The 25,638-nt window shown below is 39.9% G+C and overlaps 1 protein-coding gene across 1 annotated transcript in view; it reads right to left on the bottom strand.

Moving 5' to 3' along the window:
- sema3b (sema domain, immunoglobulin domain (Ig), short basic domain, secreted, (semaphorin) 3B) overlaps positions 1-6,319 on the bottom strand; it is a 56,270-nt gene extending 49,951 nt beyond the window's left edge. The window contains exon 1 of the mRNA XM_026368557.1: positions 5,803-6,319. The gene's annotated coding sequence lies outside the window, so the exon portion shown is untranslated. The remainder of the gene's footprint in view (positions 1-5,802) is intronic.
- Between the last annotated feature and the right edge of the window lie 19,319 nt (positions 6,320-25,638).

Raw genomic sequence — 25,638 nt, 5'->3', positions numbered from 1 at the left:
TAGTGGGGTGAAGCTCATTTTTTTAGATACACACACACACACACACATTGAGACACACCCCTCAGAGTCCCCGGGTGCGGGCTGTGAAGATGGAGGCTCTCTGAAGGTGAGCCCATGGTGAGCAAAGGCGGGGTGCTGCTCTCTGCGTATGTGTGTGTGTGTGTGTGTGTGTGTGTGTGTGTGTGTGTGTGTGCACGTGTCTGTCCTTTCATGTATTCAGATCCTGGCAGTCATGTATAATGCCACAGGAAAAAAAAGAAAGATGTAAAGAGGAAAAAAAGGAGACTGATAAAATATGTTTTGTAAGTTGCTCAGCTTTAACTGTAAAAAAACAAGGGCGTATAGAGAGGGGTGTGGATGGAGGGATGCAGCTTTTATCTGGAGGAGGGGAAGCCAATTTAGAAATGTGGCATGATCCCCTCCTCCTGGGACTGAGTCAATTAGCCTGCCTGGAGGAGCTTCCAAGAGCCTGGGGTTGGGGGATGGTGTCAGTAAAGAGGGTGGTAGTGGAATTGGCGAGACTGGTTGAGATAGGAGAGGCCAAGGGTGCAGGAAAGCGGGTTTTCATGGAAAGGCGGGTGGATTTGGGAAAACACCTGGGTAATATAGACAAGATTGAGCACATTGAGCAACATGATGGCCTGCTGGATGTCGCACAAGATAAAAAGATGAAGGTTGAAGCATTTCCATAGGACGTTAATCTCAGAAAAGGTAAATATGTAAAATCCCAAGTGTCTTTGGGCAACATGCTCAGTCCTAAATTGCACACAATAATTAGGACATCACCTTGCCATAGTTTGCTTCTATTAATGTGAGTGTATGATCAAATTACTGTATAAAGTGATTTGATAAAACACACTATGCAAATTAACATCATATTGGATGAAACAAATAGATTGAAGGCATCACCTTTGGCTATTTCCACTGTATTTTACACACTGTAAACCATTCAATCATAAATTTAAGGCCGATGAATCAGTGATGAAAAACAAAGTTTGCTCTTTCCACTGGGCATCCCAGTGGAAAGAGCTATGGGATTTGGGAGTTTTCATCAACTTCATACTGTAACCTTGCTCTGACTGCTGGGGCTAGGACATAAACACTGGGAGATGAGTCTGGAAGACACAAGAAAAGAAAGATGAAAGACAAACAGGAATAAAGGGTTGTTGGTGTAGGTGTGGGTGCAGCAGCTGTACTGCACAATTTAACAGGAGTGGATATACAGAAGATGGTGAGAGGTTGGCAAAATGCCATTTTCTCATCAAGCAGTTTATGCATGGACCAGATCAATAATTACTGCACCAAATCTCTACTGGCAACATAACCTAACCTGATGCCAAAAATTGGCTTTAAAAAAGGAGAGTTAACAATATTAAAAAATCTGCAACTTATACTGCAAAGGTTTCACACAATCTCTGCTTCCTATTTCTAAAACTGTCTTTTTCCGTCTGTGATCCTGAGCAGCTGCAAAACAGCAGCGAGCAGAATTACAGGTGGTGAGAATAGTAGAAGAGGAGGAGGGAGGCAAAGAGGCAGAAAAACAAGGGAGTAAGAAGGGGGGGTACGTGTAAGAGAGTGACTGAAAGGAGGATGAATAGGCCAAGGATAAGATTTAAGAAAAGGGAGGAGGAATACAGTGAAGATAGACATTTTTATAGAAATAAAACAAGAAATACAAATGGAAGAAGACAGTAAAGGCAGAAACAACAATGTTTAAACTCAACTCAGGTGGATACACTCCACTGGTCTTCTCATTAGGGCAGGTTGGTCCCAGTCAAACCAGTCTGACAGAGATAGGGGAGGTGTGAGGGAACTCAGTGGAAAAATCCCTGTCAGCGTGTGTCTGTTTCTGTGTGTGTTTATGAGTTTAGCAAATGAGATACCAGACAGTCCCCATGTGTCGTATCATCACCGGTGGCAGCAGAGGGTGGCAGGTGACTTTAGTGACAGGTTAAAGAGGGAAGGAGAAGCAGAGGAGGCTCTACCGCACGCGCTCAGTAGAGTGTCACCAGGCAGGCCTGCGTATCCTTCCTTATCTGACAGGCACACTGCAGAACAGCAAAATCCCCTGCATAAGCCCCTCGAGCACTCCTCTGGGACTAGTGTGAGTGTGTGTGTCTGCGTGTGTGTGTCTGTAGGAACAGCGAGTTTCTAAAACTATAAGCATGCTTGTATATGTGTGATAGTGCATGTTTGTGTGTTTTAGTGTGTGTATGTGTGTGTGTTTTGGTGTGTGTGTGTGTGTGTGTGTGTGAGGCAGAGATGGTAAAATTCTCATTATTTTCCTATCTTCCTGTGTAAAGCTTCCTAATTCCACTTCACCTTCAACACTGCATGACTGCTCAACGTGATGGGACAGGACAGGTCCTGGAGTTCTCAAACTCACAAACACATGTGCGTACACACACATCTACACTAGTCCCAGAGTGCAATTACAGGTCAGTCTGGCAAAGGAGAAGCTGTTCTGTTCAACAGCAATAAATGGACCTGAGCTATCGAGGAAGAAAGAAGAAATTAGGAAGGACAGGAAGTGTGAGTGTGTGTGTGTGTGTAGGAAGAGTTGGAGGATGAGAAAGGTTGTGTGTTTGTGGTCTAGGTTCCACTTGAACATCAACTAAAAGGTGTATCTTTGCTTTTATCTGTGCTTGACTGTCCAACATCCTTTATCTGCCTTTTCAACACAGTGATGAATTAGGGAAGCTATTTTCTCTGACCTCAGGTTCAACCGTGTTGTTATTCATCCATCCATTCATGTGTTCAGGTTATGTACACATATCAAGTGACACCTTTAAAACGACCTCCTATCTTCTACATAGTGAAAATAGTTGTCTATGAGTTATTATACGTCATTCTTTACTGAGTGATTTTCACAAATTTATACATCTAGGGTTTAACTAAATCGTCACTTATGAGCCGCTTATGTGAACGTCACAGTTTCAGTATAAATACTAGTTTTTGGCAAACTAAATGTTTTTAAATCTACAATTACCCTTACTGCTCATAATATGAAAACTATGCATTTTGCCCAAAATATAGTGCAGATAAAGTATTTTTGTAGACATACATGCATTCATTTATGAAGACACCTTTCCACACTGCAGACTTTACCCTTCATTAGCTGTAACCTCCAAATCAAGGGCAACTATCATGTGTATTTTTTTTTTTTAATCAGAAGGATCAAAAACGAAAATAAAAATAAATAAAAGAACCTGATAAAAGTTTGATGCTAACAGCCTTTTGCTTTTTATTTGAATGAGAGAACAACTTCGGGCTCCCGTCTGTCCCCTCTGGCTATATGGGAAAAAGTCAATATTTCAAGAGAGCAGAGACACTCATTAAATATTTCAAACAAAGGAAACTTTGCTGCCCACTCTCTCGCTCCTCTCCCTCTCTCCATCTCATCTTTCTACTTACTCCCTGCTGCGAGAACAGACACAAATAGGGAACTATTACAGAGCTAAAAAACGCTGGAAGTACAAAATAAGACATTTGTTCTGGCACCTATACAATATATACCGAGCATGTAGAAACGAGGTACTGTACCCTACTTTAGTAAATCTTTTTATTTCTGCTTTCTTTTTGCTGACCTAGTAGATATACCAGACAGAGGACAGGGTTAAGAGGAAGGTTAATGGGTTTTTCCACTAAGGAAAGGTTGAAATGGGGGTTAATGGGTTTTAGGGTGTGGAAGTGGATCAGCGTGTAGCCACCTAAACCATAAAGTTACCTTGGTGGTCGATTCATCACCAGGCAATCAGCAGACCCACCTTGAACCCACAAGAGCTGTTAGTTTAAATAAATGTCCACTTTGTTGCTCTCTGCTGTAAAATGATTGAACAAAAGCACCAATGCAACCTGTTACCACTTGTCCACACGGACTGTCCGCAGCACCAGTGCATCTGGTGCATCGTGTGTTTTTCATACATTGAAGGTACTTCACAAGGTTTATTTCAGTATTTGCACTATTTTTGTGAAGTGGTTTCACAAACTGTTTGTTTTTCCACTTTTTCATATTGTTCAATCGAATACAGCGAATTATGGAGTGCTTCTTCTTGCTGTTGCCACTGTTCAGAATAGCCATCAGCTTTTGTAAATGCTAATGTGTGGAACATGTTTGTCTACACTTCCTCACGTTTTACTATGAATAGAATGAGCATTTGTAGTGTGGGCACGAATCAGTCGGAGGACAATCAAAGTTTGAATTGGCCTTAAGAAGATTATTGTCTTGGTTTGATAGGCATCCTTTAACTATAGATGTCTTAGTCCCAGGGCATTAGGTAAGGTGCAGTTCCACATCTGGCCACTAGTGGCCAAAGTAGTTACAGCTTTACGCAAGACTGTTACAAGGAAGGAGAATACAGACCACAGCAAGAACTGTTCTTCTCAAATATAATGCAAATGCAGCAGTTTAAGTTTTTAATCTCACTTACATTTCTCTGAAACAGACCTACATTGTAGACATAAATAATGCCCCGGATGCTATAAAGGGATCATGTGTTTTTTTCTGGCTAAGTAGCTAGAAACTCCATTGAACTTCAGTTCACAAAAAAATAAAAATCATACTTATTTAGGACATATCAGTTAGAGACACATAATAACTAACATGTACCACCTTGTTGGACCGTCCACTGCAGAAAACCTTGTAAAGGTAAAATATGTTGGTTCAATGGTATGGTAATGGAAGGGTTACAGTACAGGTCAAGGTGGGTTTGGGGTGGAGACCTGTGAGACCTGGGATTACAGGACTGAAGAGGTAAGATGACAGACAAAATGCACACCTGTGAGCTTAAAAACATGCACACCCACTCACACACAACATATATGTAGGTATAAAAAGAAGATGCTGATAATTGGGCTTGTAAGTGGGACAGAATGAGAAATAGATAGAAAGGGAATATAAATATATAAGAAGGTAATGGAAGCGTATAAAGGTAAATGAATAATCAGAAGAGAAAAAAAAGAGGAGTGATAGAAAGAATGAGACTGAGGCAGAGTGCCATGTGATAGGCCTCTCTCATTAGCTGTGAGATTTCAGTGAAAACCTGCAGAAATTGCTGTAGTAAATGAGATTAGAGAACAAAAGTGGCAGAGTGTGGCAGGATGGAGGACAGGAGGAGGAGTAGAGGGACGAGGCGCACAATAACTGCAGGTGTAGAACGACCAGACTTTTTTTTTTTCACCACTGATTTATGGTCTGTTAAAATTAATTTAATGCTGTACTGAGCAAACAAACTGTTCACATTATAAAACCATGATGTGTGTAGAGACCTTATCATGTTCTCTAACTAAAAAATATAGCCTAACTTAAGTGTTTTTTATTAATCCAAATTGAAACAGAATCTCTGTAAAAGAAACAATAATTCCCTCTAAATCCACTGGTGCAAATACAACATCCAAAATACACACACTCTCTCCTACATGCACACAACTCTCTCCTTTCCTACTTCACCCACTGATCAAATCCAATTAAAGATAGCAAACACACTAAATGAACGTCCAGCAATTCTATTATGCTACTCAAGGAAATCAAGCCAGGAATTAAACACACAGATACACCAGAGTTAATACACATTCACAAGTGCACAGGGTATACCCCAGCTGCAATATTCAGGAATATTCAAGAACCATTTGACTTTTTTGGTCTAAGTCTTGAGAAATCAATATAAATAAATCCAACTATAAAGCAAGTTCCAACAGTACTGTATGAATTAAAACCTCTAATACAAACTGCATTTTCTCTAATGACATGATTCTGGCAGAAAGACAAAGAAAGAGCTGTATGTCCTTTAATGAAAACCTCACCTTCATCAGCAGCTTCTACCTGCGTCCTGTTTCACTTCTCAGCCCCTCCGAGTCACTTTCCTCTTGGCAGGTGCCATCATGGTCAAATAGTCCACAGGAAAGAGCTGGAGAGAGCTCACAATTTTCTCTCAGTATTTCTTTTTAATACTTCCTCTCTGAGTCCTGCTGAGATTTGTATATACACCACAAGAAAAGCAGCATCTGTGTGTTGTGCGTGCATGCGTGCATGTGAAGAACTCCAAAAGGTCCAGATTCCTGCGCTAGGACAGCAAGCGTGGCTGAGCTCCCTCTCTGCCTTTCTCTCCGCACTCCTTTTCTTTTTTCCTCCTGCTCCCGGCCGGACAGAGAGGAGGGGAAGACAGTCAGGGGGTGGGACAGAAGACAGGAGATCTTTCTTTCTCCCTCTCTTTTGCTTCCTCAGTCCGTTCCCTGTGTCTCCTTTTCCCTAACTTTATGCTCTGTCTTTCAGTTTGGTCTGTGTGACTGATACTCTTTCACTGCTCAGCAAGGCGTGAAAGCAAAGCTCCCCCTGTCATACACACACACTCACACCCTCTTCTTTCTTTTAACGCCACTCCCTCTGCCTCAGTCCAGAGGTAAAGTCACTCCCTCGCTGTGTCACACAGCCACAGTGTCTTTCTCCTGCTATTATGATTCATTGTGTTGTGGTTCAGCAGTGTGTGGATCCATGCGTCTGTGCATGTGTGTGTCTAAGTGATCCTACATATTGTTTTGGGGCTGATGTAATTGTGATAAGGATGAGGGTGAGATGAGATAAGAATACACTTAACACTTGGATTTAATGTCAGTTTGAAGTTCCTTCACATTATTCATTGTGAACTAGATTGTTTGTCCTCCTGTTCCTTTTGCATTTAGAGAAATAGGAAAATATGAATCCATTTGATTGATCTTTAGGTAAAAGCAATTTTTCTATCAGGAGGTAAAATAAAAATGATTGGGGCAACATACATTAGCTAAACTAGATGGTATGCTAAAGACCAACTGCGCACATTTGCATGTCAAAGTTCACCAATGTTTAACCCTACGTGGAACACTGATGCAAATGAATTCCACTTCCTGGAGTAGATCCTCTTATCATGGTAATTCCATTGCAATGAACTGATTTTCCTGCAGAATGTTGCCCTTTAAAACCTCGTGTGACCAGACGTGAAAGGGGCAGAATCCCAAGATTCTCAGTCATTAACTCAGTCATATCCCAAAATTGCTGTTCAGTGGTCACTGGACTAGTTCTTCGGGGACAAACTTTCACTCCTTCACAATCTAATGATGTTACAATGAGCACTGCTCTTCATCTGTTGCTCAGTCTCAGGGATGTGATAGACAAATGGATAAAAAACAAACTAAAGAGAAACGATATGTTACCTGTTATCTACACACCTCTTAATGATTTACTTATATGACATCCACCTCCAGAGCAATGTAATCATGTTTACAAATGTGTGGAACAGAGAGGCAGACAGACAGAGAGAGAGAGTCTGAAAAGAGAGTCCATACCACCCGGGGTGAAAACCTATACCTTATGCGATACACTCACTCAAAATTTGGACTAATTTATTGTATTTCTAATCAAACCCCAGACAGCTGGGCGCGGCATGGTATCAGTCACTCACATGCACACGCACGTTTGGGACATTTACACTCACACACGGAGATCCTCACTCGTGTAGGTACACACATACACACCCACACAGAAACACCTGCTGAGGGTACGTGCACTCAAACACACACACACACACACGCATACACACAAACATACTGTGTGCCGTCTGTCTGGCGTCTAACTGGCACCATTCAGGCGGCCATCTCTAGAGGCTGTAGAGGTAGCCAATCACAACTGCCAGTCAGCAGCTTTCATTATCACACACACATATTCACACATGCTGCAGGTCCTAGGAGACTCCAGGCTGGGAGAGGTAGTGTCTGCGTGCATGTGTGTGTGTGTGTGTGTGTAGACAACTGGAAATGTGCTGCCGCTCGAGTTTGTATGTTATCATTAAGGAGAATTAAACGGAACAAATGACAGCAAACAAGATCACAGCAAAAGGAGATAAAATTACAGGACGCTGACAAGTAATAAGCAGTGGTATCAACAGATGTGCCCTCTGTTAGCTGCTGTTGTTTTGTGCTATGAGTTTTCATCTGGCTGTGCTAATAAAACCTGCATTATAGTCTGACAAGGACAGTCCAACCAACGTTTCTACTGTTTGAAGTGGAAGTTACAGTGTTTGTGATATTACTGTGTAGCACTCAGAGTCTCAGGTGATTTTTAGATCTGTATCTTATTATATAAATGCGCCTTTAGATGACTGATTTGGTGTTATGTAAATAAACTGAATTCAATTGAATTGCTAAAAAAGTTATCAATCAATTATATTGAGACGAGACGAGACGAGGATCATTAATCTTAACTCACTATCTGTGAATATAAAGAAACACATACTGTATACACAGATGAACAATTCTCAAAGGAGTTAAGAGCTGGACAATCCATATGTGAAAATGAATATACCTGTACCACCAGGGGAAAAAAAAAATCCATAGACAGAAAAACCTGGCCATTCAGCACCTTCAGCTAGACCTCATTGTGTTGCCAGCAGAAATATATTCATCAATGCTATAATTATCCAACACAAGGCTCTTACTTAATGTTTTTGTACGAAATCCAGGTGATGATTTTTTTGGGGGGGTTCCCAGATCTGAAGGCAATAATAATGGAAATGTTATGGTTGAGATCAGTAACAATGTCATTTTTTTTAAACACAAGAAACTATTGGACTTCTCAGTGTTAACGCTCATTTTTATTCTCTCCAGAAGAACAGATTTTAGGCACCAGACAAGCTAGTTTGGAGGGAGTGTCCACTTTGAAAGATGTGTAGTATCACAAAAATAAGGATCATGTCTCTGTTAGTTTGGAGTCTGAGAGTCAATTTGATCAAGTTGCTCAATTTTCGTCACCACTTAACCGAGCAGCCACACGACTACATCACATGTAGAGTGAAAATACCCTCAAAACACATCGCTGTGACTGATTATAACAGGTTTTTATAGTGTGAGTAAAACAATTTTTACTCACACTGATGAAAATGGCCTTTGGCAAAAGTCCTATTTGTTTTAGGAAATAATATAAATTACTTAATGTTATTATTAATGTTTAATTTAAAGCATATGAAAACTGGACAACATTAAAATGAAATTCTAAAAAGCAACTATCTAACTAACTAACTACCCATGTTGGCAGGTTTGTTCTTTATTTAATGCCTTTTTTCTGTCTTCCGTCTTTCTTTTTTTACATAGGCAGAACTTGCCTGGATGTGTGAATGAGGGTTTTTTTAACATAAACTGGATATTGGACACCACAACAAAGGCTGATAAGCCTGTAACTGAAACATTCCTTGATTTAAAAAAACCGGACGTAGGCTTGTCAAGATTTCACGCCGTGCTGACAACATCAACACCTCCACAACTGAGCCGCCACACATTTTCCATTCCAGCAACACACAAGCACCTACTTTACTTTACATGTATGCACACATGATTCAAATCCCTGCATCTGCACACTGCAGTGCCCGCCCGCCCATCTTTTCCCTCATGAAGCTTGTGAGTATGTGAATCATTAGTTTTTGCTTGTGCATTTTGAAATTTTGAGGCTTATAATTTATTTATCAGTTATCGATTTGCTGCTCCTGCTCCACCAGCATATGCACACACACACACACACACACACTGACACACACAAGATACTCTTCCTTTATTTCACACTTTTACACTCACACAGAGACACTGAGGCATGTGCAAGATAAAACAAATCCTTCTTGTCTCTCTGTGTCATACACGCACAGACACTTGCCCTTGTTGCCCGTCTTCTGTCACAGTTAACTTTCACTCAGCAAAGCATTTTTCTTTAATTTACTTCTGCCTTATCCAGCCATCATCCATCCATTCAGCTAATCCTAATTTCCCCTCACCGCACCTTGCTTTTGTCCTCCTTTCCTCCTTTTCCCTAGTTATCCATCCATTCTTTTTCAGTTCTCACTTCATTTACCCACTTTCATGCCTGTTACTTTCCACTTCTTAATTCATTTCATTCTTTTCTTCATTGCCTCTACTTGCCTTTTTTAATTCTTCCCTATTTTCCTTTTCTCTCTATGTATTTTTACACCCAAACACCTCCTTGTGCCAATCTTTTCCCTCCACAAATCCTCGAAATGCCAAACATCCACGTTTTCCTCATTTGCACCTTTCCTTCTGTTTCCCTGCTTTTCTCTTACTCCCCACCAAACACTCCCCTGCACCCATTCATCCCTCCCTCCCTTCCTCTTTCCATCTTTCTGTCTTTATTCTCTGTTTGTTCAAGGCCTCTTTTAACGAAGTCGGTCTCCTCTCAGGTCTCAACAGGCTATTGTCAATACTGACGTCTGGCCTTGCACACACACACGCACACACACACAGACCCATGACGTATGAGTAACAACATGAAAAACCCACAGACTCATAAACATGCATCCTAAAGTACACATGGCTCTCTATAAAGGTCTCAGCCCCTTCTGTCCTTTGTCCTGTCCTTTAATCTCTCAGTTTAGCCTTCAACACAATACAGAAGGAGGAGTGCCAAGTTCAAGCTCTTTTCGGGTCTGTTTTCACTGACTTAAAATTGACAGGACGTTGTAATATAAAGAAAGTAGCAACATCGCTTGAATAACTTGTAATAAAATAATGACACATAACAGCTGTTTTGCAGCGATAAAACATACATACAAACATTTGAGTTTGGCAGTATGGGACTACCTTATGGGGTAATGTGTAATAAAATGTGAGACTTACAACCCCTGACAGAAGGATACGCAAGTCAAGTTTAAATGCTAAATGCTAAAATATGAAATATTTAATTGCCTCCTCCACCCAGGGGACTGTGTACGGATACATATTTTAGAAATTCTCTAATTATATGTAATTTTGGGTTATAATCATCCAATATAAATTTTCTTAACTGGAAAAAAGTATAAACTGTATGATTCAGTGCTGTATAGAACATAATACTATAAAGCAACTTTTATTTTTATTGTAAATGGAAAAAAATCTTTGCACTCACAATGACAAAGTGATTTGTTCAGATGTGACAAGGGATAACCATCTTTTTACAGGGCAATTTAATAATAGACTGGCTCTAACAGGGACTGTAGATCTTTGCTCGTTTGTTGCTGGAACATGAGTTGATCCCTCTGTCCTCCTCTATCTTTTTCTCAACTCATCCTCCCAAAGCAGCACTCATATAAATATTTCACACGCAAAATTTAAAAAGGTCTGATACTTTACACTTCAAAAAACCCCAGTGTATGCATCATTCCCTCATATGCACACTCACACAAGCACACGCAGCAATACAAACCTACACAGACATAATAATGCACGCACGCACAAAACATTTACAGCAGCACAACAGCAAATTAATACTAATGCTTACACACATAAACTGACAGCAATATTAACTTACTAGTACATCACATTTGAACACACAAAATGTGGATTTACGCACACACACACACACACACTGTTGTGCACTATAGGTCCAGGACTGGCCAAGGAGAGGTGCAGGCAGATACACAGACTTCATTAATGATTTAGAGAATAAGGATGAGAACTGCTGATAGATTCTGCTCTCCAAAACACTCTATAGCTTCCTGCTTATGTCCAAAACCAAGATATTGCAAAAGGTCTTGTAGAAAAAGAGTCTATAGTGTTTCACCTAAAATGTTATTATCATGTATCCTATAATCCAGCTCTCTACTGCCTCTTTAAATTTGATCAAACAAAGAAAAAAAGAAAGGATTACAGTTTTGACAAAATGAAGCCATACAGATGTGTTATTTGTGTAAAAAGCAGTGTTATTTGCCATACTACTTCAATATTAGTAAAAAACCTCAATGAACAGATAAAATTTAGGACTGGGAAACGGATACCATGTTGGACAGGAGTCCAACGACTCCGGAAAGAAGTCATATTCTTCCATGCCTATCCTATAATTAGATGAAATGATTCAACACTGAAAAGCCAACAAAATAACAAAATAAGGATTTGTGACTTCACTTAAGATTGTAGTCCCACCAGACTTAAAAGCTTTAAAAGCAAAAAGAAAAGAAAAAAACCTGAATGTGCAAATATGCATTTATTTATTTGGCCTTTTCATTAATAGGAGCTGGTCTCAGCCCTGTAACAAGACTCACACATACACACTCAAAAGCTGGGACAGCAATAGGCTGCTATTCATTCTCAAAGGGACCTGGCACTGCAGCCCAACACCACCCGCTGGGCCACAGAGATTTTAAAAGGCACCCAGGGGCACTACAGTTGAACACTGAGAAAGGCTCAACTGCATGCAAATGTCCTCGGACATAATGCAAACGACAACCAGACAAGAATCCACCACGTTCACGGTGTCTGTCAAAACAAAAGAACAGCATTTTCTACTTTTCTCCATCTGTGATTCTGGGAACCTGTAAGGCTGATTGGTCTTGCCTGCTCAGGCATCATTGTAATATTAAGACGATTACAACATTGTGTACTGTATTTAAAAAAGATATAGCTATTATGTTATTGGGAAACACGCGTCGTAACAGGCGTCGAACCGCTACAACACAACAACCAACGTAGCAGCTGATTGTGGTTAGTCAAAGCAGTGCGTTGAGCTCAAAGCTAATGCCAGCATGCTGATGTTTAGTACGTACCGTATAATGTTCCCAGGGTTCACCATGGTAATTAAGCAAGTCAGCATGACTGAACTACAATTTGCAAGTGGAACACAAAGTATGATACAGCTGATGTTGATAGTGTTAATGGTTCAACTTCAATTTCAATTTTCTTTGTATAGCACTTTTAACAATCGTCATTGTATCAAAGCAGCTTTACACAACCAAAGAAACTATGAAAGTTTATATACGTAATTTATTATTATTATATAACGTAAATGATAAAATGCTGTATCATTTGTATTTTATCTAAAGGTCTTACAATTAATTATAACAGTTGCTTTATAGATTCCTTGTTTGTGTGTGTGAACATTTTTGAGACCAGCAGCAACATAATACATTTTTCTTTGTAATTGTCCTGTTAATATATACAGAAAAGTGTGCGTGATACTGCACTTTGAGTGTGTGTATGTGTGTGTGCGCACATGCATCAAGCCGGTGCAGGTGCAGTGCCTAATAACAGTCAAGCCGCCGACTGTTCGAGCCTTTGTAGGCAGATAGAATGAACCAGAACTTAGTGTGTTAGACTCATCAAAGCCGGCCAACACTGGACTTAAAATCGTTTTACTGCTTTGGAGAGCGCACAGCTGCATTGATTGGAAAACCACCTGACCTTACTGAGAGTGTGTGTCTGTATGTGTGTTGAGGCATCACTGTGAGTGTCGGGTGGCAACCGGAAGGTGTGCATGTGTGTAGATGTGGAAATTGTGGCTTTTTGTGTATAGACTCATGCTGAATTAAAATTGTTTGCGAGTCGATGAGTGTGCTTGTGTGTCCAGGCAAGTGCGTGCATGTGCGTGTTTGTGTGTGAGACTATTGTCTTGCGGTCTGTGCAATTGCCTGCCTGGGAAACTGTTGGCTTCTGACATTTGAGCCCACAGGAATCCCTCTCTCTCTCTCTCTCTCTCTCTCCCCGTTTTCAAGATACAGTGAACAGTGATCTGTGAAAAAAAGACTAGTGAGTGTGAGAGAGAGCGAGAGACACTCCGAAAAAATGAAAATAAAAGGATGGAAGGGACAGAAAGAAAGAAGGACAAAGTATTCCCTGTGCTCTGCCATGAATCTCAGAGTTATGGGCAATTATCCCATAACAGGAGCGGGGTCAACCAAGTACCAGAACCGAGAGCCAGTGATCCAGAGCACAGGATCGAACGACACTGAAACTTTGCACACTGCCAGTGCATGTTAGGTCTGAAGGTTGAATGGCAAATAGCCTTGTTATATTTTGTCCCTTATTTGACCAAATAGTCCCAGCAACTGAGGGGACCCAACAACTGAAGACAGGTGACAAATTAAATTTCTACATTTCTAGGAGTTCCTGCATTCATCACATGAAAAGCATTTGAAATGTGCTATTTTCTGTTAACTTGCAGACACATTAGTCTGAACAAGCAGTTGCAAAAACAAGCGTATGGTCAGATTTTTACATTATACGCACCAGGTGCATTTATTCCTCGTTCTCACTATCTCTGTAGCCTCCTCATTTGAGGGAGAAGCAACCTAAAGTAAGCGTAGCTGGCTGATGATCCTTCACTCCTGCCATCGCTCACTGCACAGTGTCTCCCAAATTATCTTAAATGTCTGTAAAGTAAGATGATAGTAGGATCAGGAGCTACTGTATCTAAACGTCACCCTTCATCTGTCTTCATTGTCCTCATTTGTACCCACTTTTCTCCTCAGTTTATTTTCTTGCCCCTTTAATTCATTACTTGTCCTTAACTTGACTTGGCACACAGTGACCTCTGTGTTACTCCCCTTCTTAATGATTTCAACTATGCTGGTTATCTCTTCCTGCACCTCTCATAGACCAGATGTCTTGGCTCTGCCTATTCCTGTACGCCTCTTTATCTCCTCCACTCCCTCACTCATCTTTCCATCATTATCACCACATGGCTTCCTCCTTGTGTGTTGAGAGTTTTTACTTTGCTCTGTCCATCTACCTCTGAATCCATCTCTTTACTACACCTTTCTATCTGGGTCGTGCTGCTATCAAAAGCGACCAATGCAAGAAAAGTAAAGTGGATAATTTGTTGATTGTTGAAGTGATTCATCCCAGTTGACTTCTTTACTTTTATGATTCACACCATACTTTTCATGTATTTAATTTGATCCCAACAGGTTTGTCACATTGTTTTATTTTGATATTTTACAAATGGCATAATGTCGCCTTTTTAAAAAAAGAAACACACTCGGGCAACATCGTTTAGTCAAATTATTAACAAAGCCACTATTGTTTCTTCCTAATTTCATTTGTACACATATGTATTATAAACATATAGTTTCAAGGCCTTGAATATATCAAATCCTCCCCCTTCTCTTCACTTTCTGCCTTTCAGCTTCCTTTTTTCCATCACAGGAATGCTGATGGGCCATCTCTGCCAAGTAGGACACTGACCTGATGCTGCAACGTGATCCTGAAGACTTTCACTGGCCTTGCTCTTTCCTACACTTTCTTTTCCATCTGTCTCGTTTCCTCACCGTCATTTGTTGTCACTTAGTCATCTGACACAATTCTGTTCCCTCTCTGATTATTATGTTGAATTACTCTTCATCCTCCAAACTTTAACTGCATGTTTTGCACTTGTACAGTATAAATAAGATGAAGCACACAAAGCCTAATACAACATAAATGGTAAAGAGAAAAGTAAAAAAGAGTCACTGGTCACTTTACTCTGACTTCTCTCCCATCAATCGGTAGGGCATTTATGTTCACCTTTACCCAGAAAGTATATTCTCTAACTTAAATGAGGACGTATTGTAATGCAACACATATTTAATTGCTACTTTCATATTACTACTGTACTGCATTACTACTACAGAATATGTTTCTGTACAACTAAACTGCAGTTGGAAATACATAGTTTGAAAACAGAATTACAATCAGATTAAAATAAACTGTGCTGAAAGTCTTACTTGCATTATTTAAACTCCATTATGATTAGTTCATCTTAAGATTTTTAACTTTCTCTAGACTTTTTTGGTGCTCTGTTATTGCAGCAGTGCCCCAGAGACATTACGCCACAGTGACCCTCTAGATATCAGAAATCCCAACCCTACCACTGATCACTTTAAATGGGAAGTGATCTTGTTCTGTCACTGTGATGAAGAATGGCCATAGGATTGTGTTTCACTGCTAATCAGGAATTATCTCTAGAGAGAGAGAGAGAGAAATGGCAGTATACTCACAGATACAACAATTTTATTTGTGTAACAACTCATTTGTTTGTGTAACTGTTATTCCCAACATCTAAATGTAATTTTAGGACTTCTCTGACGTCACCGGGAAGCTTCGGTTGTTTTAGATGTTTCAAATGCTCAGAAACTCTGCTTTTAATCTAATTAAGTTATTGATTAATCCCATCTGTGATTTCATTTCCATCCGTCAGCAGTACAAATCACAATATTATTTTTTTTAATCCTGTACATGATGGCATCTCATAGTACTGCCCTTGCAGCCTTGTTAGCTTTTGCAGCTAGGACCCATATTGCTTGGTAAAAATATTCTGGTAAAGACCAACCATCACTTCCTCACTCCTTACATGACTCGGTGCTGAGCAGCTCACATTTTTCTTTGCATATGATCCACACTTGATAAAGACTAAACTTCCTGGCCACTCTATGACTTAATGTTGATTATTAGTCATCCATATTTTGATTAGTCTCAATGGAACTCTCCATGCTGATACTTATTGTTTTATTAAATATAATTGTTTGTCTTGTTAGGAAATCTCTGTTGCTGTACTTTCTGCGTGAGGCCTTTTTGACCTTTCCAGGGCTCAAGAGCCCAGGCTTTTACAATGTATGTATGTGTGTGCGCATGGGTGTATGTACCTAAACCATCATATGTATACCACACCCACGTAGACACACAAACAGAGCTGCTATGGCATGACAGACAGATAAGCCTGGCACTCAGAGACCAAATACACTCACAGTGTTTCGTGGGAAACAAGCACAAGTCAAACAAGAATGACTGTGTACTTATGTATTTCAGCTTCAAACCCAATGTTCTCTTTCTGCTGTCCAGCCAAATTGCCTTTATGTGCGTGTATGTAACCTGATAAACGTCCATCTCTTAGTTTCTTCCCGCTTCACCTGTTTTTACAAGTGAAATATGTGTCAATTTACAATGTGTGTGTGTGGCTGTTACTCAAGGACACTTTAACACTGATAAGTGGCACGACACAACAGCCCCACATCTCGAAACCTTGAGAGCAGTCAGCCGAACTGTCTCACACACTAACAGATAAGCTCTCAAAGAAACACACACACAAAGACATATGGTTAAAAAAATAGGCAGCTGTTGGAAACAAATCAGAACAATATTCTGTAATGAATACACATGTACATACAGTAGTGACAAATATGTGAAAGAGTTTGAATACACACAACAGGTTTCATAAACACAGACCTCTTCTTTATTCTTTATATCCATTAAATCAACTCTCGTGCTCATATTTAGTCTCTTCGTCCCTCCTCTTCTTCTTTGCTCTGTCCTTGGCTTTTATCTGTCCCACTGTCCTGTCTTTCACTATATCACTTTCTCCTTCATATTCTCTCGCTCTCGTCTCTTCTGCCCTTGAGTTCTCTGTTCTGTCTCCTCCTATTATCATCTGTTTTTTTCTTCTTCTCTTTTTTATATCCATATACAGCCACCACAAATACAGAGTGCTGTGGCTGCTGATTTATTTTGGGTAGAAAGAGTGTGTGTGTGTGTGTTTGTGCACATATAAGGTCCTGATAATAAAAAAAAAGGACAGGAAGAAGCAAGGACATGTTAGAGGAGAGAGTTTACATCATGAAATAGGAAGGACTGTTTAAAAATAAATAAATTTAACTTAACTGCAAGTGAACCCTATACCCACTACCTATACCCAGGGCCTGGTGATGATTTATCATGTATACCGGGAAAATATAAGCATGCAAAGCCAACATTTGGCACATTTAACTGTGTATTAAATGTGTGTGATAGTAAACTTAATGTTATTTCTATTACATTTTTTTTCTTTTACTTTTACTGACCAAATATTTAACCAATAAATCGAGACAAACTCTATTCAATTCAATTAAACAATCTTAAAAGAGAAATTAAAATAACAGTTGCTGCATTAAGCTAAATGATGATGGCGACCAAGGAATAAACGTTTGAAAAGGAAATGTGATGGAGAATGCAAGCCTGGTAATTTAAACAAAAGATTAGGGACACATGAATAATAGAGAGCAAAATACTAAAAGTTAAGAGAAAATGAAAAGGAGCCATTACAGTATGTGTAGGATCGTTCAATAGGCTACACACTACATCCCAGCGAATGAGTAAGTAATGAATAGACAAGAGGATTCCCGTTCCCAAAAAAAACACAAATGGAAAAGCTAGGGAGCAGCTGGATAGAGGGATTGAATTGAAGTGCTGGAGGCAGAAGAGGAAGGTGAAAACTGGGTTTTGGCTAAAAGGATAGAGGCAATGGTAGGATGAATGGGGGTTTATGGAGGATGGGAGAACTTGAATGTGTGCAGAGGGGATAAGAAAGTGACCTACAGGGGAAAGAACAGTGCCAGCTGGATTGGGTAAGAGATTGAGACAGAAGAAGAGATGGTGAGGATGAGTCAGAGATAGAGGTACTGGGGAAAGATATCACCAGTGTTCAAGACTGTAAATTTGGCCAGAAAACCCATAAGCATGGGTAAAACCTTTTGTAGCAGGATCAAGAGAGATAGCGTGGAAAGAGGAGGGTGAGGAGGAGGCAGAGGTGAAGAAGATGAGGAGGAAGGTGAGGATTCCCTTAGGAGTCTAAATAGGCTTATGTAAGGCCCCTGCAGAGACAAATGAGAGTCACGGTTGTTTAAATACACACACTCACATCCACACATGCAGAACTAGTGACGTGCTGGCCAGTGTCCCAGACATCTCCAATGAATATATGCGCACGCGGGCTCATTCAAACAAAGGCCTGGATCTGCAGACCCACTTTCTGTAAACACAAACAGAAATGCTGAGACAGTGGAGAACTAGAATGTAAATCAATGGAAGATAATGGTATAACAAGCAGATAAACTGGGTTAAAGATCTCATGCACGGAGAAACCCCCAAACCTCAAGTCTTTTCTCTTCCATCTATTACTTTTAACAAATGAATGAGACAGCACACGAGATCATTCACACTGTATTTACTGTTTCCCTCTGCATTATGTTTAATGCTCAGAGACTTTTCTTAATGGCAGTCCTTCAAAGCGTTCCTGTTAAGTATTTACTAACCCTGCTACCCCATATCCTCAGCCACAGACCGGAGATGAGAGTTGAGGCAGAGCTACTGTTAAAAGCTTAATCCTCTCATAAACTGACACACCTGCAGCTGCATTAGAGAAACAAATAAAAAAAAGGAGGTGGGTGCAGGTGCACAAGAGGGTCTGGATTTTAACCATGGATGTGGAATCCAGGAAAATCCTACAAATTATCACCAAACTGCAGCAACTGAAGTGGTAACACAGTCCTCAGATGTGTGTTTCTTTTCTAATACTGAACCCTGGTGTAGGACTTAGATGAGTGTGAAAGTTTTTCCTCCACTTTTATTTTTTTATTTGAAAAGACAATAAATGTCTATAGTGCACCTGAATAAGATAAATCAGGTTCTGGAATCATGTTACAGTGAGGAAACACAGTTTATTAGGTTTTAGTCTTTTTATAGGAGTTTTTGACAATAACAAAAATATAGGAAATCACCAACATTTCCTTTTAAGACAGGAATACATTTGAAACAAGCAATGTCACCAAACTTGTAGTGAGGAGTTAGATGTGCATTTGAAATATCTGGATTAACGTTATACACTTTCAGAGAGTTGTTCCAAGGTTGCATTGGTCTGTATATCCAACACATGACAGAACACGCCACCATACACTCATCAAATTGCTTGGGCAGGCTCAGCTTAAAGGCTGGAAACAGCTAGCCAAAATGGAACTAAATTCACCCGCCAGCACCTATAAAGCTCAATTTATATGTCAACTGAAATATAAAAACATCACAATGTGACTTTACAACAGATTTGGTGCCCTGTAGAGGAACAATCTTCTGTAGCTCCACTAAAACTCTAAGAGTAGGAAAGTTGTCTCTATATTTTTATCCATTCAGCTGGATATTGTATGTTGCTGCCTTATAGGGAGAGGACCACGGCTTCAGACTACTGCGTTCAGTCTAAATCCAGATACATGATGGAAACATTGATGATTCAACATGATTTGATTAAAAACAGTTTATTTAGTGAAGTGGTGGCTGTGAAATGCCAAGAGAAAGTTTCCATCACAGACGAGCAAACACAAACATGTTTTTCACAGCCCAGTAGTGTGTTTTCCAAATACACACAACCACATGGACGGCAGAGCTCACAGACAGCGCCGAGACACAAAGGCCAGAACAGAAGTGAGCGATTTCATTTCTCATGTAGATCAGATCCATATGGATTATATCAGTAACAAAGACACGTTATTACTGTCAGCCATTGTAATTTATTCTTTTTTTTTTTCCCTCTCTCACTCACTCACACGCACAAACACAAACCCTGTGTTTACCATCTGAAAGCATGTCGATAAAAAAGATTATTATAATAAAGTTATCAGAATAAACAAACTTTGCTCTCATCCTTTTATTGAACTAGACGTGAACTACTGACACTGATGTCATCTTGTGATAAACAATGCTGCCGGCAGTGATAGAGCAAATTAAACGGGTGGTCCCGCAGGAAGTGGCTGTTTTGAAGGTGTCATTTTGGACAGCGCAGCCTGTACTTGTGAACATGAAGCTTGTCTGTCAAAGCTGCCAAACAACAGCGGGTCTTTCTGTTGTCACGCAGAGGCCGATCTTGAATCTGTCATGTTTTCAGCTCAATATCTGTGCAGTTTACTTTGCACGAAATGCCATAAATATCTCAAAACAGCTATACAGACAGATCAGCCGGAGCCACCCCCTTCATTCCTGACCCATGAGATTTTGCCATTAGCATCGCATGTCCTCAGCAAATGGAGGGAACAATGACTCATTGAAAGAAATCCATTGGAAGAAGTGTCTTTCTGATTCGGCTCCGGCTGCAACTCATTTCACACTTCTTTCATATGCCGGGTTTATTTCCCTTCATCTCTTTAATTCACTCAAGGTTGCTCTTTCCCTGCCTGAAGCCCGTGTGTCCTTGAGCACGTGTGTCACATTAGGCTCACCACATAAAGGTAAAAGCAGCTTTTAATTCCAAAACACTATTCCAGATGACAAATTTCTAACTGCTTAACAAGACCCCATAAAATTCATTTCCTGTTACAGTCTGACAGGCCTAAAAAATCTGATCCAGGTCCAACAAAGACCAACACCTCATTATATGAGCCTGGGTGGCTTTTAATGGGCCTTAACCAAGGCCCCAATTTCTGAATCGTGTCGTACTCATGCATTTGGTTAAACGTTCTCAACAAGTTCATCACGGTAGCACGATGCAGACACCTGCAGTGTCTATCAGCACATGAATTATTGATCCCCAGGATCTTATTATCATCCGTTCCATTCTCCCGTTTTTGTTTGTTGTTCAGTTTCCTACTGTTTTCTTACTTGTTGCACCCTTTTTTTTAACCACTTCCTTTTCCTTCCCTTCTGCTTTATTTCTATACTTCTATCACCCCATTAGTTTTTTTTTTCTTCTGTTCTTTTCATTTCTTTAATCTACACTTCGTAATCTATTCCAGACAGGATCTGCTGGCTGGTTTAAACTTTTGGATCTGGAAATGGCATAAAATGCCTCGCACCTCACCCTGACTTACACATTTACCTATGTCCTTTTGTTGAAATACGTTGCATTTGTTGGATTTAGGAATTGGAAAATATTAATATTACATAAAATTCAGACCCATTTCTGCTTTGCTGTATGGCTGATAAATTGAGAGATTGTTTTATGGTCAACTTGACAAATGTAATTGCAAACTAATAATTGAGTTTGAAGAATGTTAAAAGAAAATCTGATTGTTTAAACAGGTTGGTTGAAAAAATTGGCAAAACACTAATTCACCTAATTTTTATTTTCTGCTTATACATCCAGACATTTAATGATACAAACAATAACTTATCCAACAACTAGTCTTAAGCTGCGTGATTTCTAGAATCCAAAACACTGCAGAAACTGGACAAACACAGCTCCGTGCTGCTGCCTCAGGTGTTTCAGATCATGTGCATGATTGATGGCTCCACCGTCATTATGGAGAGTTGGTTCACCTGTGAGAGAGTCTTTAAAAATCCACACGGCTTCCACACTCACTTCTTCTTCTGCAGCTCTTCTTTTGTTTTGTTTCATTGTGTTTAGGTTCCTTTGGTTTTCTTTCCCCTCTGCTGTGGCAAAACAAAAGCTGCTCTAAATGTTTTCATTCCAGTTTATCAGCTACATGACAGAATTGATCACACACAATGTATATTAGTGCTCTTTATAATTCATCGTGGAGTTTTGTGAGCAACACCTTTCTGCTCCTTCAGCGTCTCTTGTTTGTGATGATCTCTAATAGGCTGATTATAATGTTGTTTTTGAAAAACATTTGCTATAACATTTGTGTACAACTGTTTAGTTCTTCAGACTTCATGCCGTTACCTTGAAACCCTGTGTTGTGATTCACTGGTTTTGCTTTTTAATCAGTTATTTCCTCCTGGATTCTTGTCTTATCTGGTTCCAGTGATGTTTAGCTGCTCCTATTCTGAAGAAGTTTCACCATCAGCAACCTTTCACTAACCTTACTACGCCTTGTTTCACCCGACCAGGTCTTTTCCTGGTCTCTTCCCATTAGCACAGCCTTTGTGTCTTTGGCAGTATTTTCCGTGATGTGAGTGGTGCTGCTCTCCTCTGGAAACTACCCACTCAGCAGCCTCTGTCTCACCCTTGTTTCACCCCATCTCACCCAGCAGTGGAAAGACAATAATTATAGAGGAATTACTGTGGGGAAAAACATGCATTTTTTCATTTCTCTACTTATGATGCACTAAAGAGGCTACTACTTTAAATTTAGTCATTTTGTATATTAAATTATTAGTTTACTTCTATTAAATAGGAGTCTTTCTCATGCTATTGTAGCATAACCTGACAGATGCTGTTGTTTACAAAGCATGCACATTAATGTACTATAAAGCGAAAACTAAAACTGTTGACAAAATGTATTTTGAATTGTCTAAAACAAGCATTAATTATAATCCAGGACAGCAGACACATAATATATTTGAACAGTGCTGTAGATTTTAACAGAAGGTAACAAGCTGTAGGTTTCTGAGCATTTAGGAAATCATCCTACTTGAGCTGCTCGTCTCACACTGACACTGACAAATGCTCGGTACATCTATCTAGATCTTTTTCCGATGGCCTTGTGGAATATCTGACACTGTGAGATGACCCTAACTTGCACCCTAATCTGTTGCAGTACAGAGCTGTTACGCGCTCCAGTAATTTCTTGCTGCAGATCCAAAATTTGTCCACTGTCAGCAACTCCGACAAACCCTTTTTTTTTTTTTTTTTTTTTTTTTGTCCACTGTACCTGTTGTTTTTCTCCAGGCAAAAGACAAATTCTAAAACATTTATGATTTTGTTGATGACGATAAATGCAAATCTCAGTTAATATTTAGATATTTGAGCTAACTGATATCTAAAGCTAAAAATTATTCAGTAAATCCAGGTGTCTTTTATTCCCTTGTTGCTGCTTCTGCTCAAAACTAAGATCCGTGTAGAGACTGCACCTGAGTGGAGCCTTACATCAGTAAGCTTTAGACATCTGTTTACATTGAAGACATGACAGTTGTCTCGCATGATTGATTCCTAATACCCTCATTCTTCTTGTCTGTCTGTGACCTCCTGTGACTCTGGCATGCTTCTGCCACTGTCTTTGCATTCGGTCAGTCAACTGGTAAGTTTGTCTTTGCAAGAGGCACAGACACAGCAGACATGTATGTCCTTGGTTTGTGCTGAAGGAAATAACCTGTGTGCAATCCAGTCATAGGAGATTAGCTGTGGAGTGGACCTGACTTTTTTCTTGTGGAACACGGCAGCCGCATTTAACTTTACCTAGAGTGTGTGTGTGTGTGTGTGTGTGTGTGTGTGTGTGTGTGTGTGTGTGTGTGGATCTGACTTGGTAAATCATATCATTTTCATAGCTGACCTGTTAAAACAGTGAGATGAAAATAGACGTGATCTTTTCTTTCCTGTTCCTTGGGCTGTTACCAATCAGTTACCAGTGGTTGAAGATATAATAATACTAATAAGAGTAGTTATATATTCATATTTGTGCATCTGGCTTGTTTTTTGTGTATCACATTATAGTTAACTTGTTAAAAAAACAAAAACAGACATGACCTCACACTCCTGGTGTTTTTTTGTTTTTTTGTTTGTTTGTTTGTTTTTTTTAGTACTGCGCGTTTGTTACCAGGCAGGTTCTCAGTGGTGGTAGTAACTTTGAGATAAAGTGGAAGGATTGATTCCCTGAATGTGGGAGTGTACTTGAATGTGCATTTGCCCCTCACTATCACTCTGAAAGTGATATCTATTTAAAGAATACATCGTCAGTCTTAATTTTTTCATTGTTTTGCTTTCTCTTACCACTTATTTAACCCAACATTATTTTGTGATCACATCTCACCCAGACAGAATTCAGTCTCCTATTAATACAGACTTGTTTCCATGTTTTATGACTATAAATCATTAAAATAGGTTTCAGAGGGTTGAACTGTTGAACTGTTCCTTTCCATACATTTTTCCTCTCTTCCTGCTTTAGCTTTTTTTTTTTTTTTCCTCCATCCTCCACTCGCCCCATATGGCAGCACGGATGTGTTTTAATAGTCGGAGTGCTCTCTCATTTTCACACTCCCTCTCCATGGTCGATTCCTTTCTGTATGGCGGCATCTCTGTGTTTTTACTGTTAACCTGCTCTGTACCCCCCCCCCCCCCCCCCCCCCACCCCCCATAGCTAAAGCAGATGTCCGGCTGCTCCATCTATTAACATTTGTGGCAAAAAAATTCTCCAGCTCTTTTTCATTCTGTAAATTTCCCTAATTCTTCCTTTCTTGCATTTTCCTCTCACACTTTCCTTCTGTGTGCCCAAACTTCTGTCTCTGTTTGACTAGTGACCATGTGTAGACTATTAACAGCAGTGAGTCATCTGCATCTGGGACCATATTCACAAAACATTCATAGACTAAAAGAAGCTTCCAACAGGCTAGTTAGAGTTAGAAGAAACGACCACATGCACAAAACTGTAGATTCGTGACTACAGCTGTATGTGCACACAGACAGAAATGTGCATACAAGTGATTTTTGGTCAGATTTATTTAGCGGCTCATACACCTGGTTCTGGTTTTGTGAAGCTCAGCCAAAACAAATCTCAATTTGCTCACATGAGTTAAGTAGGCTATTACATGTCTCTGTGTATAGGACACTGCACGGAAAAGTGGACACTGTCATGTCTGTGGCGCTGTTTTAGGGGAACCACCTGCACCTGCTTGAGGCTGGGACTGTAAAGTCTTGCATTTTGCGTGCTCTAAAGGATGATACTGCACCAGATAGTAAAAAGATAAATGGTATTACCTGTCTTTGTAGAAACATGCCTTTGGCCCAGGTTGCAGCGTTTGCCACTTCTCAGTCAGACTTAAATTAGCCAGAACATTCTACTGAATTTCTCTTCTTTTTAACATTATCTTTGTCTTCTGAATTTGGGCTGTTTTTCTTCTTTAACGCTGTCGCTCCAGTTTCTGTTAACATTTTCTATCATTTTCTCTTGTATTGCTCCTGCTTCTGACGAACTGCTGTGCACAGCTGCAGTAACCAAAACATTAGCACATGTTGCTGATAACAGCTTATACTATGTTCTATGCTGTGTCAACCTAACTTTTCCAGCCACATGATTGGTTTGTGCGGCACTATTCTCATTGTTTTCTGGAACATGGGTTAAGATGATGCCACAAGGGAGACGATGCTGGAGTTGTTGAAAACGCAACTGACACTGTTGCAGTAGATATGCCCAAATTACAGTATTTTGTCTGAAACGAGTAGCTGTTTGAGCAGTAAAAAAGTTCTTCTTTTTT

The sequence above is a fragment of the Anabas testudineus genome, chromosome 7 (assembly GCF_900324465.2).
Source record: "Anabas testudineus chromosome 7, fAnaTes1.2, whole genome shotgun sequence".
Lineage (NCBI taxonomy): Eukaryota > Metazoa > Chordata > Actinopteri > Anabantiformes > Anabantidae > Anabas > Anabas testudineus.
The sequence above is the reverse complement of the archived record's forward strand: the minus strand, read 5'-3'. Positions and strand labels throughout refer to the sequence as shown.